The sequence below is a fragment of the Procambarus clarkii genome, chromosome 73, assembly GCF_040958095.1.
Source record: "Procambarus clarkii isolate CNS0578487 chromosome 73, FALCON_Pclarkii_2.0, whole genome shotgun sequence".
Classification (NCBI taxonomy): Eukaryota; Metazoa; Arthropoda; class Malacostraca; order Decapoda; family Cambaridae; genus Procambarus; species Procambarus clarkii.
In genome coordinates, this window is record NC_091222.1 from 22025558 (window position 1) to 22043900 (window position 18343).

The window sequence follows — 18343 nt, forward strand, 5'->3', positions numbered from 1 at the left end:
ATTAGTCACCTGGACCGTCCTGTGCATGAGGTTACCTGTGCCAGGCTTACAGGCCAGCCCGTCCTCCAAAAATGGGGTGGTAAATGTAAGAAGACAAATAAGTGTAATTATGTACTATTCATAGCAGTTAGGAATTGTACTTAATTCCACTTAGTATTAAATCGTACTGTCAAATATATTGTGAATATTTAGGTTTACCTGAAAAACTGAATAGAAAACCACAACCTCACCTAACCGTCTTAGTTTTTGAAGATAATTTTATTGGTTCTTAATTACAATTAGTACTTAACCTATAGCTATATTGATATTACAGTTTTATAAAACTAATAAAACAAAACTAAAATATATCAATAAATTGTAAAGTAACTCAGGATATTTTAAAACTTTGTATGAAATCTATATTGTTTAATAAACCTGAAGAAGAAATTCCTGATACTTAAAACTTGTGTATAGCAAATTGAAATTGAAAACTTCATCCTAAAATTCTGAGTGTCTTAACAGAAAACGAGGATAATTAAATCGGGGGAGGGGATGGGGTAAATGTAACAGCCCCATAAGTGCAATTATGTACTGTTTATGACAGTAAAAAATGTACTAATTACACTTAGTATTAATTTGTACTGTCAATTTGGAGGAGGGGTTGCAGAGGCAAGTTACTCTAGAGGATTATTTAACCACCATGGTAACCACCAGTCTCCGTGGTGTAGTGGTAAGACACTCGCCTGGCGTTCCGCAAGCGCTTTGTCATGGGTTCGTATCCTGGCCGGGGAGAATTTACTGGGCACAAATTCTTAACTGTAGCCTCTGTTTAACTCAACAGTAAAATGTGTACTTGATTGTAACAACGATTCTTCGTGGGGGTCGTATTCCAGGGACCTGCCCGAAACGCTACGCGTACTAGTGGCTGTACAAGAATGTAACAACTCTTGTATATATCTAAAAAAAAATATTTGTTTTGTCACATTGTATTCCGTTGGTAGAATAGTCTATATTTGCTGATTGTCTAAATAAGCATAGTTACAAGATGTTAGGACTTTGTTTAAAATAATTCATTTAGCATGGTTTACACATTCGTTATGATAGTAATATACCCTCTGTCTCTTAGAGACTTTTACCTAGGTTAGGACTTTTGATGAAGCTTATTAAAACAAAATTAAATTCTAAAACGACTGCTATGTGATTAACTGTTCCACATCAGCCGCTTAAGTGTCAACTGTGTAAAATTGACCATTCGACCATCAGCAGGTGAAAAAAAAGTTGAAAAAAATATTATAGAAGATGAATTCTGGTAGTTATAAGATGTTTCTAGTGAACTATTCGATTTCAGTCCTTGACATAAAGACCAAAGTCTTTTAATCTAGCAAGCGTCACATACACCCCCCCTCACCCCCTGCCCATCCTATGTAAATGAAACTAGCTATCCTGAGTCAGTGTCGTCCACACTGCAGCCAACCCCAGAGATGCCTTAATTAACATTAACGTCCTGTGTAATCAAGTACTATATTGTCGAAAATAAGTAAATATTAATATATCTATTAATTGTGTATAGTTCTATGATAGTTGTTTTAGAAAATTATATCACATGAATGTATTCCAACCTGTCTCCCACGCTTAATAAATAAGAATATATAATCACATATCAGAAACTATTTTAAATCTTATGTTAAAATGTATGAAATGTTGTGGGTCAGTGCACGGACAAGCATAGACAGAGGACAAGTTAAATGTGAAGCGTTCTTCCCGTTCACGTTTGGCTGCCGGGTTAATGACCAATTGGCCGTTGCTGAGAACGGGCTGTGGATGAGTGAAGTCTGAGGTTGGGTTTGCCACTTGGTGGTAAGTCGGCTTTTTAGATTGTTACAATAATCTCCTGCTTAGACAGAAGATTGGGCCTGTTCACTTTATCGCCTATTCTCCAACATATCTGCATGCTCCATTATAAGAAATCGACATCAACGACAATAATAATACATGCTCAGAAGCCTGTCTAGAAAACACACCACTCCCCTCCACTCTAAAGTACCCAAGACTTCACCTATTCTTGAGAATAGGTGCAGTTTGCATGAGGAGTTTACCCTCCCGATGACTGCACCAGGACAAATGTAGGGAAACGCGTTGACGTGAAGGAGGAGAAGAAAGTCAAAAGTGTTGGATGTGGCGGGCCGTAGAGAGAGGAGGGGCGACGGAAACAGAGGTGGACGTTGAACAGAGGGAGACTCCCCGCACTGTTGGGCTGGGTGTCGAGTGCACGGCGGCAGCTGAACCACGCACGGCGTAGCGGTGCGCGCATGATGTTAACGAATATTTCTCCAGGAACTTGGATATCGGAAACCGCAAGCAGTACGCTTCCCAAATCACCCACAAATCATCGGGCAGCCGGCCACCAGGTGGTGCCCTCGGCTGAGACATTTTATCCGGGACCATATAAACAAACTCCTTCACCCGCGACACCCAGACAGTGGATGAGCACCACGGGATCGGAAGCACCCGGGCATCCCGATAAGGGCCCAACACCGGAACCCCACAGGGCACGACCCCAGCAGTCGGGACGAGGCTTCCCCCAGACCAGGGCAATGAAGGAGGGGAAACCGCAGGGGATGCAGGCGTGGCATCGACCCCACCACAGCACAGGAGCCGAGGCTCCCCCCCCCCTGGCGCACACCTTTCCGCAACACCACGATGAGGTCCCGATCATCAGGGGCAACCCCCCACTGCGGAGATCCAACAGCAGGTGACGCAGGAGGGGGGGGGGCACAGGTAGCAACTTCGGAGCCCCTCACAGCACCATCATCCACGGCAGGGGATGCCAGAGCACCATACTCCCCTACCTCCTCCCAAGGCACACCACAAAGGGGAGGCACACTCCGAGCCCGCCGAGAATGTTTCGAGACAAGCCGCACCACACCACTCCCAGCAGGCCCCACTGCAGGCACAGCCACGTCTTTACACCCACACAGGTCACACCAGCACTGTCCGAAGAGTCCACAGAGGCCACATCACCCACACTGTCCACATCATCCAGGGAAACAGCCTCAGAGCACCGAAGCACACGCTTCTGCAAAGGGACGGAAAGAGCAGAACTACAGTCGCCAACACACACAGGCACGGCAGGCACCTCTCCCTGCCAAAGCCCCCCCTCTCCTCCAATACAGCAGAACCCGCATCCCCGGGAGCCGGTATCACATCCACAGGCGGGGGCGGGACATAAACCTCCACCAGGATATCCTGCACTACATGCAGCTCAGGCGACGGCCCAACACTCACACACACCGGCTCAATAACCCCAGGAGCCACAGCAGTCACCAGACGTGTCACACATGCCGTAGAACTCGCCTCAACAGGGGGAGCAGCAGACAGGCAATCAGGCGCCTCAGGCATAGCACCCACTCTGTCTTCAGAACCGGCCGAACGCAACAGGGGCGGAAAATCCTCCGCACGAAAAACATGCACCCGACCAGTCGCTTCCACGTTGCACGCTGCAGCCAGATAACCCTCGTGACCACACTGATAACAGGTGCGCGGCTGACCCCGATACAGGCAACGGAGCGTGTAACCCAACACGGACATCGACGATGGTACACTACACTTCATTGACATCGTCAGGGTGCGGGAGCCGTCAAGCATACCAACACAATGCCCGGCAACGACCTTGTTCCACCGAATACTTAACGCCATCCCAAATCGTTCAAAACAGGAGGTTAAAAAGTCGTCCTGAAATTCAAAGGGGGCACCATGCACCGCCACAGACGTCAAGGTAACACTGAGATTCACCACCCTAACAGAACCAGCAGTATCAGGGAGAGGGTAAACACGCCCCTCACACCGCTCGAGAAACGCCTGAAAGGCTGCCTGAAGACGGAACTTGACCACAGCACGGTTGCCCTGAAGCAGCTGGATGCCCACCAGGTCTGACAGCTGCACATGGAGCACGTCCACCAGGGCGACACCAACCAACGGATGGTCCACCAGCACCGTAAATGCCAGACCAGCCGACAATGTCCTCTGCACTGGGGGGCGAGAAGACCCCATGGCTAAGGCAAACGTCACCCTGTCAGTGGCAAACCACCACCAGCAGGGCAAACCAGCAATCACTCAATGTAAATACTAGCCAGGAGGGGAGAGACCTCAGGAACGTTCGACCTGGCCGGTAGTCACCACGCAACTCCGTACCCAAGACACCTGGATACCTGATCTCTGGGGCCAACTCCACTGGTGGATCAACTAGCCTAACTTCTTGTTTGAGACTGCCAGCGATAGTTACCTGCACAACAGTGCCATATACACTAGGTCTGGTCACATATAAAAGCAGCTCACCACCAGCTAGTTCTCAGAATATGCTTCGTCCTCTCAAGCCATAATATGTACTGTATTCTTCCCAAGAAACAGAAGATGCATTCAGCTTTAGTATATTGAATTGTTTTGCACCTCAATTTTGCCATTAACCCTTAAATTGCGCATCACTATGTTGGAGCACTATGCAAGATTTAAACGGCCTGCAGATACATGGGGTTCCTCACCTTCATCAGGGCTCTTGTAAACAGACACGATTTTTTTAAAAATCGTGGGCCACATTACTGAGCCACCAAGGCTGCTGGCGCACGTAGCATGAGCTCAAAGCACTGCTGTTCAGCTTGTGACCACAGCATCGCCTAAAAATGCCGTAATATATATATATATATGTACATGCTATTATTTAGCGATGATAGTATTACAGAAGACCCCTGACTGTGATAAAAATGACCAGGATTGTGATAATAGCAGGATTGTTGTGATAATTAGCGCTGTAGTGGGAGGAGTAATCTGGTGGTAGGAGGAGGGAGGTAGGTAAGCGAGGGAGGTAGCATTATCTGCTGACTGTGTGAGACCACCTTTTACTGTCTGGACTCGCTATACCAGCTTAGTTCTTCGCTATAGTGAACAAAACATGCAGATACTTATATATAACGTCTGTATATAGTGAATAAAAGCAAAAACAGTATGGTGCGAGGAGAAGGGTGGCGAGTCTGGTGAGGTGAGGGAGGGAGTGACAGCCAGTGGTGGGCTGCCACTGCTACTCAGCATACCAACTTAGTGGTTCGTTATGGTGAACACAAATGTAGATATTTGTATATAACGTGTATATATATATATATATATATAGTGTAATAACAGCAAAAGGAGTGTGGGGAAGAAGCCATTTTGGTGAGGGAGGTGGCGACATCTGCATGATTAATCGTGCTGGGTAGGTGTGGCCACTATGCTCTATGGGCATTATACCAGTTTAGATGAAGAGTTATGGTGAACAGAACATGTAGATATTTATATACAATGTCTGTATATAGTGAATAAAAGCAAGAACAGTATGGTGGGCGGAGGATGTGGGCGAGTGAGGAGTCATTGAGGGAGTGGCGGTGAGAAGATGACTGGCAGATGTGGTGGCCACACCTCGCTGCTTTTTGACTTGCAATATCAACTTAGTGGTTCGTTATGGTGAACAAAACATGCAGATACGTATATATATAACCATAGCCTGTGTATATAGTGTAATAACTGACAGTGTTTTTTATTGTTTTATGAACACAATAATTGAATCAATAATATGCACACTATAATTTTGAGTACAAAGATGATTTACATGTGTTATTATATAAATATATCACACTACACACTATTGAATAATATTACAGCAAAAAAAACGAAGAAAAATCAAACAGACATTGAAATAATTAGGTAATTATCTCTTTGAGGCCACTCCTGCCTGACAGCTGGGGCAGAACAGACTGCCTCCGACACAAGCTGATTCAGCACCTTTTTTTTCGCCAGACTTCCCAGCCCTATAGCGGGCAAAATATGCCACTTACGATTTTTTTAATATTTTTCCGTGATCAGGGAACACAAATTAACAGGTTTAGAAGATTTTTTTATGCGCCTGTGGGTGACAGTGGCCAAATAACCCTTAGCAACACAGGGTCAACGTAACCGTCACCCTGTTAATATTTTCTTTGTAATTTATGTTGTTTATCGCCAAGTAGAATGTGGGAATTGTTTTAAGTTATTAGTCAATTTTGTTACATTAAATGTTTAAACTTTTTCATTTTTTTTAATTTACCCGCAGCTCTCACACCGTAAACAAACAAGTCAGAGGCAGTCTTATATACTTTATTTTACTTTTTTTTGTGATTGGTATAACAGCAGCCGGAATAGCCACTGCTCTATTCCTTCAGATTAACGTCACAAGATCAACCAATGTCATACCTGATTATTGTCTAGCGGGATATTTCTCAAACTTTACATGAAGATGTATTGAATTTAGTATTTTGAGGTATTTAATGTGTAATTTCAGGTATGTACGAGGGGTGCTTCAGTACAACGGCACTGCAAGTATTGTCAACTATACCCAAGAAAATGGTCTCGTACAATGGCACTGCAGGTATGGAGGGACTAAAGCTTCATTGGAAATTTCTCTAAACTTGAAGTTGATCATTATATAGTGTATATATATTCCCACAAGTTCAATAGGTGAAGTGAACACGTTTAACCACTGGGCAGCTCAGCTTCCAAATACAGCTCCCCCCCCCCCCCCCCCCAGTGAGCAGGAAATAAATTATCTGGAAAAAATTCTTATGTTTTTTAGTGTCAAAAACCCTTCCCTGTGTATAGATATGCAAACAAAGTCGAAATTGTGCTTTGGCTGCTATGGGGTCCATAACTTCGTGTGTGGTGTCATCATTCCCTGGTCGCCCTTGGTGTTCACTGCCGGGGCCAGTAGGGCGCCCGGCCCAAGATGAGTGAGTTGCCACGAATATATTTTTGTTAATTCTTTGTGCACAGTTCCAAATACATTTTATTTGCTTTTTTGGGGGGCAATCCTATGTAAAATGTACACGTACACTATATTATGACAGTAGAACATCTGTAATGTTCAAAGACACTGTTATATGCATGACACATGTGTACACATATCCTGCACATATTTCCAATGTATCCTGCTAATTTATTTGAATTTACAAGCTGTTTACACACTATACAGTATCACATACTATATACACACACCATAAACACACTTGGAACTCCGCGAGTATGTGATATGCTGTGAAACAGCCAACGGGGTAGAGTGGAAACTTGCACTCCATGCACCAGGTGCTGATGCATCTTTGCTTTTGTTCTCTTTGAGTAGTGTTCCTGCATACTATACAGGAACGTTTACCCTTTTCTCGTGATGCTGTGCCTGACATATACTCGAGCATAGGGACACCAAAATTCTCGTTACCCCTCTGTCTGGAACTGCGTGTGGCACTGTTGCTTGCACCCCGCGTATTGCAACAGAGCCCTCCTTCCCATACTTTACTAGTTGTTGTGACACAACATCAACACAGAATGTCCGTATTCGCGGCCACCTGCCTGATTTTACCAGATACATATTGAAGCAGTTGAGCACTGCACCATCTGTTAGGTGGAAAAAAAAAACATTTTCATCCACTTCCGACTTGCGCACGCACTCCACTGCGCCGAGCATCATGTCACATTTATTGACGACGCGCATGTTCACGTTGTAGTCTGACACAGTCTGGTTTATGAATGGGGAAGCGCGTTTGAAAGTGGATTTTGCCATTGTCCAACATGGCACCAGTGTGAATCATAGTCAGTATATTCACCTCGCGTCTGTCCCTCCACCACACTGAGAGCATATTGTCACACTTGCGCAGCTGGCAGTCACTCACTGCTATACCAATGCCAAACACTGGCATTTCCTTCCTGTGGGCCTTCACAGTGCCACATACGCCGGTGTTGTGGGCAAGGAGGTATCTGGGCAACAAGGGGCTGGTGTAATAGTTGTCGGTGAACAGTATATGCCCCTGTTTAGCAACGGTTCCATCAGGGTTCTTACGACATTGCCAGAGAACCCATGTGGATCTTGAGCTGGAATGTCGATGACTGTACCAGAATACAGAATCATGTCCATGACGATACCAGTCTCGCAATCGCACAGCACGAAAAATTTTAGTCCAAAATGGTGGCACTTTGATGGGATGTACAGCTTGAATGCCAGTCGCCCCTTGAACAGTACAAGCGATTCGTTGATTACCACATTCTGTCCAGGTACAAAATAATCGAGGAACTTGCCTCATGTCACTGAACACCTTCTGCACCTTCAACAGTCTGTCCTGTCTGTCCTCATTTCCATTATTCTCGATATGCAGGCACCTAAGATTCAACAGGAACCTATCATGCGACATATATCGGTTGAACACGGACGATGGAACAAGGCTGTCTTTGCTTCAATAATCCTGGACAACTGATTTCTCGGAATGCTTCATCATCATGCCGAGTACAAGAAACACGTACATTTCGTCAATTGTGGTGTCCTTCCATTGCATGACGCATCAGGCAGGTAAAATGCCGCCGTCTATGAGGCTGTGAGTGTATCGGTTTGTCTCAGTCACAAGATGGGTCATGAATTCGTTGTCGAATTACGCCAGGAAATAGTCTATTTCTGCCGTATCATCACCTGTATATTGGAATAATGGTGTAACACCAACATCGGTAGCATCAAACGTTGATATTTGAGTCACAAATGTGGCACAATCCTCCCACACAAGTACACTCGGGGGTTTGGTTTTGGTGCCAACACCACGACCATCACCACAATGAGCACCAAAAATATGGCTACATTATCTGATGCTGGATCTGCGAGAGGATATAGTAGGAGATCAGGCTGATCTAAGTATAGTAGGCCTACCACGAACACCTGATGTAGAGGGGGCCACTGTCGTTATTGTCCTGTTGCTGCTAGACACACTGCCGCCTGCTGAGATGTGTTGCTGAGGCAGCAAAACCCCGCCTGGTAACACTCTCGCTGCTCGTATTTGGGTCGTCCACACTACTTGTATTGGAGCCTATGTCACTGAAGCCCAAGAAAGATTCGTCGCCTCTACTATCACTGAATAAATTTGCGTCTGGGGACATACATGGTGGTGGTGATGGTAATGTTGTTGACCCAGGGCAGCGAGGCAGGCCGGGCGAGGCGAGTGTACCATACACGCTCGCTACATCATCCACCTCAGTCTCTCCCTTACTCGTATCAGACCTCCGTGTAAGGTCTTTCTCTGGATCATAGTCTAAGTCATCATCCATAGCACCGTCATAATACAAAATGTCGCGTATCTCCTCCTCAGAGTCATTTTCCATGACCGCGGGTGACCGTGGAGTGGGAGCTCATAGACGATGCATCAGAAATGGTTGTTGCTTTGAAACTAAGGCTCCCCGGGCCGCGGGGCATGCTGGTATTTTTTTAACGATGGCGGATTCCCAGGCATCCATTTCGGATTACTGGGGCCCTCAGGCATCCATTTCGGATTCCTGGGGCCCTCAGGCATCCATTTCGTACCTGCGTCACTATGTGCCAGTTTTGATGGCAACGTGAAAAATAAAAATACCCCAAGGCGCATTGTGCACCCCCAATCGGCAGCCTGCAGACACGTTGTGCAGTACAGTGGTTAATAATTTTAATAGTTTAACACTACCTTGTAGCAGTGATCTAATAGGTATAGTGTAAAGTACTCTATGCAGTAGAAGATTTAGAGCCAGATAGGAACACTTATCAGACAATGGAATCAGAGGTGGGATGACAGATAGCCCCACTCCATATTAGGTCATCAGAGGTGGATGTGGCAGTGGTCAAAAAACAGTGTAGAAAGGTATCCATTATGTAGCACAATGATCATGTTCTTTATACAGCAAAGTATATGATATATCTAAGTACATAAAATGTTTATATATAATTTGAATAATAAACACAGGGGAGTGCCAGTTACACCCTCTATGGTGTGGGGGTAAACAGGTTCTTCTCAGTAGGGTGGTCCCCCCATACCCCCCTCGCACCTAATGGCCTTGAGTGACAATAGAGAGGTCCCCCCCGTACCCTCGCCTCGCACCTGACGACCTCGACTGTGGCGTAAGGGAGGCTCAGACCCTCGCCCCAAACTGATTTTAAAGGTGCTTATATAAGCGAACAAGTCTGAATGGCCCCCCAGGGCTATGTGCATATATATGTCCAGGACTATATAGGATATATATATATATACTCAAAATAGAAGAGGGTGAAAAGAAATAACCCATACGTTTTATACATTATATTAACAAAGTACATAGTGGCTTAAACATAGTCGTAATCTAAATCCCCCCTCCCCCAATAATAGTGTCTAACTAGATGTCTCCTCCGTGCCCACAGGTCCGTTGTGGGGTCTTCCTCTCCATCCTGGGATGATGATGACTCATCATCATCCAGAGGGTGAATGGGGTGTTGTGTTTCTTCCTCTCCTAGGGGGTACTGACGTCATAGCATTCACTCTCACTGGAAAGGTGTCGTCCTTCCTCTCCTTGCGGCTCGATGACGTCATCACTTTCACTTCTAGCGGTCATCCCTTGGGCTGAGGCGGATGGGTGGGGCTCAGGTGGTATGTCTGGATGTCCATAGCCTAGGCTTTTGTATTTATTTAGGTAAAAGCATTTATCATCAAATGCGCTTAAACCCCCTCTTACTATTATGGGTGGTGACTATCTGCCCTCCTACATTCTTAATTTGGGAATATTGAAAAGTATTTACTACTCCATTACTGTGTAGGGTCTCTTTAAAATGCTTATGTGTTAAAGATCTTTGCACAGCGCGGGGGATACTCTTGGCGGTAATGGAATTAGAATTGTCTTGCAAAAGCAAACTAAACATTTTGGGCTTGAGAGCTACAACTTCAAAGATGTGTCTGTCTGAAACCTCTGACTTCTAAAAGTTCTAAAACACCCTTTTTAAAAGGATCATACAATGGGTGAGTTTCAGGGAAGTTACTGGTATCCATCCATGACTTAAGGGGTTCTCCCCCATCTCGTTAAAGACATCATCTGTCATTAAACTGAAGATGAAACTATCTATATCACTGTATATCAGTGCTGCCCTATCTGTATAGTGCTTCTTAAGTACCCTGTACCAAAAATGGTACAAACTGTATTTTGCTAGCTCAAGAATCTGGAACCCAATGTAATTAGGGTGAGTAATTTTAATGAATGGTCTGGAACTGATGGACAATAATTTATTGTCACCTAAATGTACCATACGTTTAAAGCATGGATTCTTCACCTCCCGTAAAAAGACCCTAGCTGAAGTCACTAGCTTGGTGTCAACAGCATAACAGGCTGGGTTCAGTAGTGTTTTACCAAAAACACTATTAGTTAACAGTTTAAATAGTGTTTTCCTATCGTTACTGGTGGAGGCATTTCTATTGTTAACGTTGGTGTTAACAAATTCCGCCATAAAATCTGACTGGCAGAACTCATAAATAGCATGTATAGCCTCTACTTCAAGACCTATCTCAATAAATAGCTGTAAGAGGTGTAGAGATATGAAATAATGTTTCTGGGGGAGATGATCCCCAACCAGATTTATATTTTTTTTAGGGAGCTTTGTAATGTTATTTGTTTCCAGAAGTCCCCTACTAAATGGTGAGATATTCTCCATACTTATCCCCCTATGGTGTAAACATAGGGGTAGATCATCTGTTAATCTAGCTATTTCAGGTCTTATGTGTTTGGTGTCAATTAAGAGCCAGTACCCTTTGTTAGAAGAGAATGGTTGTTCTGTCATTATCTTCCCTTCTCTAATGAAGGAGTTCATCTCATCAGATGACAACCTTCTTAGATCCCCATAGGGCAATTTCTTAGTCATACAACTCCCATAAAGTGAGTTGAAATCTAAATACTGTAGGAATGAAGATCTATCCTTCTGGGGGTTAAAAGATGGGTTGATGTAGCGGTTGTTAGCTCTGGCATAACTCCTAACTGCAGTTGTAAAACCCCCTCGTATGTTTTGTGACAAAAGATTGTGAAACGTCACATCTGCATTTCACTCCAACAATATTTTGCTGCTTTTCAAGAAGCAGTCGTAGGAGTAGCCCGAAAGGCTACAGTAATGGGTCATTTCTAATGAATAGATACCATTTAAAATTACCCTATGGTGGGTAAAAATGTCAGCCAGTAAACCAACGTTACACTTCAAATAAAAAAGGAGATAGTCCTTTAATGACCTACACCCTGTTGCCTCCCATACTAATTTAGAATGTCTATATTCATCCAAAGTGATGGTTGATTTGTTTAGGGAGCTGTAAAACATTTCCATAGGGGAGTGTTGCATCATTAAAGCAGCTGATTTTTGTGACATATTCATAAGGGAAAAACTGCTTACCGTTTAAGAGTAGGTGGTGACTCTCTTCGGACTCTTTTATCATTGTGTGAGTGAATGTTAAGGGGTTGGCTGAAACAATGTGGGTCTTTGCTAGGGACGAAAGACTTCCTGTAATAAAAGCCAGTGAATCAAGAAATTTAAGGTTGCCTGTTTCTACCTTAAGATATTTAGTCCCCTGCCTCATGAGGATATTGCTCTTAATATTTGAACCCATGGCAAACTCCCTCAAAATTAAGCCCATGTCATAAGACATATTGTGAGCAATTAGGACTAAACTCTCTAGAGCATCCCTGTGGCAGAGGTTGCAGTAATAACATAGAGCTCCAATATAATTGAGCTTTTCTCTAAGGTGATCATGGTGTTGAACCTTGAAATTGGTGGGGGGTAAATACCTCCTCACAAAACTGGCAGTGTGTCTGTCTCCTAAAATGAACCATATCCTCAGGAGACATGTCTATTTCATATTTGGGCAGGCTGGATCAGATAATTTCCTATTTGGTGGCAACTCGCTCCATGAAATGTGTGACACTGTCCCCACCAAAATAAGTAAATTTATCAATGCCTGAGTGGTTCCTATCAACAATTACATAGCTGTATGCTATAGGTCTATGTATGGCTGTAACAGAACCTAGGCAATAACATATAATTAACATATAATTATATACGGACTCCCTCACCCTCATGAAGATAGAGAAACCATCTTAATATTTCTCATTTTGAAATAAATATGCATAAATAAATAAATAAATAAATAAATAAATAAATAAATAAATAAACAAATAAATAAAATAAAATAAGGGCTTACCTCAGCCACAGGTTCTCCTGTGAAGTCCAATAGATTGAACACATAGAGTTTCCCCACAAGAGAAGCAGCAATAAGATTAAATGCACAAAGTGTGGCGATGAGATCCAACCACAGATGTTGCAAATATCTCCTGGGAGCGACATCTCTCTTCACCTAGGAAAAATAAATAAATAAATAAATAATATATGTTTACAGGAAAGACTGCTACCAATATATATATATATATATATATATATATATATATATATATATATATATATATATATATATATATGTATATATAACTGAAAACTCACACCCCAGAAGTGACTCGAACCCATACTCCCAGAAGCAACGCAACTGGTATGTACAAGACGCCTTAATCCACTTGACCATCACGACCGGACATAATGAGGTGATAGATGAGGCTATTTGAACCACCCCACCGCCGGCACTCGGATAGTAATCTTGGGCATAGCATTTTACCAAATCACCTCATTCTTTGGGGCACACATGAGGAACACAAATGCGAACAAGCCTGAATGGTCCCCAGGACAATATGCAACTGAAAACTCACACCCCAGAAGTGACTCGAACCCATACTCCCAGAAGCAACGCAACTGGTATGTACAAGACGCCTTAATCCACTTGACCATCACGACCGGACATAATGAGGTGATAGCCGAGGCTATTTGAACCACCCCACCGCCGGCACTCGGATAGTAATCTGGGGCATAGCATTTTACCAAATCACCTCATTCTTTGGGGCACACGTGAGGAACACAAATGCGAACAAGCCTGAATGGTCCCCAGGACAATATGCAACTGAAAACTCACACCCCAGAAGTGACTCGAACCCATACTCCCAGAAGCAACGCAACTGGTATGTACAAGACGCCTTAATCCACTTGACCATCATGACAGGACATAATGAGGTGATAGCCGAGGCTATTTGAACCACCCCACCGCCGGCACTCGGATAGTAATCTTGGGCATAGCATTTTACCAAATCCCCTCATTCTTTGGGGCACACGTGAGGAACACAAATGCGAACAAGCCTGAATGGTCCCCAGGACAATATGCAACTGAAAACTCACACCCCAGAAGTGACTCGAACCCATACTCCCAGAAGCAACGCAACTGGTATGTACAAGACGCCTTAATCCACTTGACCATCACGACCGGACATAATGAGGTGATAGCCGAGGCTATTTGAACCACCCCACCGCCGGCACTCGGATAGTAATCTTGGGCATAGCATTTTACCAAATCACCTCATTCTTTGGGGCACACGTGAGGAACACAAATGCGAACAAGCCTGAATGGTCCCCAGGACAATATGCAACTGAAAACTCACACCCCAGAAGTGACTCGAACCCATACTCCCAGAAGCAACGCAACTGGTATGTACAAGACGCCTTAATCCACTTGACCATCACGACTGGACATAATGAGGTGATAGCCGAGGCTATTTGAACCACCCCACCGCCGGCACTCGGATAGTAATCTTGGGCATAGCATTTTACCAAATCACCTCATTCTTTGGGGCACACGTGAGGAACACAAATGCGAACAAGCCTGAATGGTCCCCAGGACAATATGCAACTGAAAACTCACACCCCAGAAGTGACTCGAACCCATACTCCCAGAAGCAACGCAACTGGTATGTACAAGACGCCTTAATCCACTTGACCATCACGACCGGACATAATGAGGTGATAGCCGAGGCTATTTGAACCACCCCACCGCCGGCACTCGGATAGTAATCTTGGGCATAGCATTTTACCAAATCACCTCATTCTTTGGGGCACACGTGAGGAACACAAATGCGAACAAGCCTGAATGGTCCCCAGGACAATATGCAACTGAAAACTCACACCCCAGAAGTGACTCGAACCCATACTCCCAGAAGCAACGCAACTGGTATGTACAAGACGCCTTAATCCACTTGACCATCACGACCGGACATAATGACATAATGAGTTTTCAGTTGCATATTGTCCTGGGGACCATTCAGGCTTGTTCGCATTTGTGTTCCTCACGTGTGCCCCAAAGAATGAGGTGATTTGGTAAAATGCTATGCCCAAGATTACTATCCGAGTGCCGGCGGTGGGGTGGTTCAAATAGCCTCGGCTATCACCTCATTATGTCCGGTCGTGATGGTCAAGTGGATTAAGGCGTCTTGTACATACCAGTTGCGTTGCTTCTGGGAGTATGGGTTCGAGTCACTTCTGGGGTGTGAGTTTTCAGTTGCATATTGTCCTGGGGACCATTCAGGCTTGTTCGCATTTGTGTTCCTCACGTGTGCCCCAAAGAATGAGGTGATTTGGTAAAATGCTATGCCCAAGATTACTATCCGAGTGCCGGCGGTGGGGTGGTTCAAATAGCCTCGGCTATCACCTCATTATGTCCGGTCGTGATGGTCAAGTGGATTAAGGCGTCTTGTACATACCAGTTGCGTTGCTTCTGGGAGTATGGGTTCGAGTCACTTCTGGGGTGTGAGTTTTCAGTTGCATATTGTCCTGGGGACCATTCAGGCTTGTTCGCATTTGTGTTCCTCACGTGTGCCCCAAAGAATGAGGTGATTTGGTAAAATGCTATGCCCAAGATTACTATCCGAGTGCCGGCGGTGGGGTGGTTCAAATAGCCTCGGCTATCACCTCATTATGTCCGGTCGTGATGGTCAAGTGGATTAAGGCGTCTTGTACATACCAGTTGCGTTGCTTCTGGGAGTATGGGTTCGAGTCACTTCTGGGGTGTGAGTTTTCAGTTGCATATTGTCCTGGGGACCATTCAGGCTTGTTCGCATTTGTGTTCCTCACGTGTGCCCCAAAGAATGAGGTGATTTGGTAAAATGCTATGCCCAAGATTACTATCCGAGTGCCGGCGGTGGGGTGGTTCAAATAGCCTCGGCTATCACCTCATTATGTCCGGTCGTGATGGTCAAGTGGATTAAGGCGTCTTGTACATTCCAGTTGCGTTGCTTCTGGGAGTATGGGTTCGAGTCACTTCTGGGGTGTGAGTTTTCAGTTGCATATTGTCCTGGGGACCATTCAGGCTTGTTCGCATTTGTGTTCCTCACGTGTGCCCCAAAGAATGAGGTGATTTGGTAAAATGCTATGCCCAAGATTACTATCCGAGTGCCGGCGGTGGGGTGGTTCAAATAGCCTCGGCTATCACCTCATTATGTCCGGTCGTGATGGTCAAGTGGATTAAGGCGTCTTGTACATACCAGTTGCGTTGCTTCTGGGAGTATGGGTTCGAGTCACTTCTGGGGTGTGAGTTTTCAGTTGCATATTGTCCTGGGGACCATTCAGGCTTGTTCGCATATATGTATATATATATATATATATATATATATATATATATATATATATATATATATATATATATATATATGTATATATATATATATATATATATATATATATATATATATATATATATATATATATATATATATATATATATATATATATATTGGTAGCAGTCTTTCCTGTAGACATATATTATTAAATATGACCGAAAAAGTAAGATTAATAATTCTAACACGAATTTTCTCGATCTTTCTTACGTTTCTTTTCACTGTTGATGGTAATTCAAAGATCAATTCTCCAAAATTCATTTTTATTTCTAGTCTGACACGACACTTGAGAGTGTTTCGTAAAACTTATTACATTTTCAAAGACTTTAGTTTACACAAACACACACAACTGAAACTGAATAGAGCTTAAACATCTTTCGAGTTTTTATACCTACATTTGGGTGAAGTGACATGTCACAATAGTTTTGGATGAGGTGAAAACAAACTTTTAACACAAGACAGAACACGAAACAATGAAATACAAACAGGTATTAAAAGTAGGTAACTGCAGAAGGCCTATTTTTATTGGCCCATATTTCTTGATGCTTCTATATTGGAGCGTAGTCTTGAAGTGGGTAGAATATAGTTGTGCATTAATTGGCTGTTGATTGCTGGTGTTGACTTCTTGATGTGTAGTGCCTCACAGACGTCGAGCCACCTGCTATCGCTGTACCTATCGATGATTTCTGTGTTGTTTGCTAAGATTTCTCTGGTGATGGTTTGGTTGTGGGAAGAGGCTATATGTTCCATAATGGAGCCCTGTTGCTTATGCATTGTTAAACGCCTGGAAAGAGATGTTGTTGTCTTGCCAATATACTGAGTTTTTTGAGGCTTACAATCCCCAAGAGGGCATTTGAAGGCATAGACGACGTTGGTCTCTTTTTAAAACGTTCTACTTTGTGTCTGGAAAGTTTCTCATGAGTAGGCTGGCCGTTTTTTTGGTTTTATAGTAAATTGTCAGTTGTATCTTTTGATTTTTGTCTGTAGGGATAACGTTTCTACTGACAATATCTTTCAGGACCCTTTCCTCCGTTTTATGGTCTGTGGAAAAGAAGTTCCTGTAAAATAGTCTAATAGGGGGTATAGGTGTTGTGTTAGTTGTCTCTTCAGAGGTTGCATGGCGTTTCACTTTCCTTCTTATGATGTCTTCCACGAAACCGTTGGAGAATCCGTTGTTGACTAGGACCTGCCTTATCCTTCAGAGTTCTTCGTCGACTTGCTTCCATTCTGAGCTGTGGCTGAGGGCACGGTCGACATAAGCGTTAACAACACTCCTCTTGTACCTGTCGGGGCAGTCACTGTTGGCATTCAGGCACATTCCTATGTCTGTTTCCTTAGTGTTGACTGCAGTGTGGAAAACTCCATTCCTTTCCATGACTGTTACATCTAGAAAGGGCAGCTTCCCATCCTTCTCCATCTCGTAAATGAAACGCAACACAGAATTCTGTTCAAATGCCTCCTTCAGCTCCTGCAGATGTCTGACATCAGGTACGTGTGAAAAAATGTCGTCAACATACCTGCAGTATATGGCCGGTTTCAAGTTCATGTCGACTAAGACTTTTTGCTCGATGGTACCCATGTAGAAGATTGCAAACAGGACACCAAGGGGAGAACCCATGGCGACCCCATCTACTTGCTTATACATGTGTCCATCCGGGCTCAAGAAGGGTGCCTCTTTAGTACAAGCTTGGAGTAGTTTCCTTAGACTGTTTTCTAGTATGTCAAGAGGAGTACAGGCAGGATCACGGTACACTCTGTCGGCTATCATCCCGATTGTTTCATCCACAGGTACGTTGGTAAACAGAGATTCTACGTCCAACGAGGCTCTTATCCCTGTGGCCCGTGTTCCCCGCAGCAAGTCAACAAGTCCTTTGGAGACTTCAGGCTGAAGGCGCAAGGGACATAAGGAGTCAGCAAACCGTTGAGTCGTTTCGCCAGTCTGTACGTGGGTGTGGGTATCTGGCTGATGATTGGCCGAAGTGGG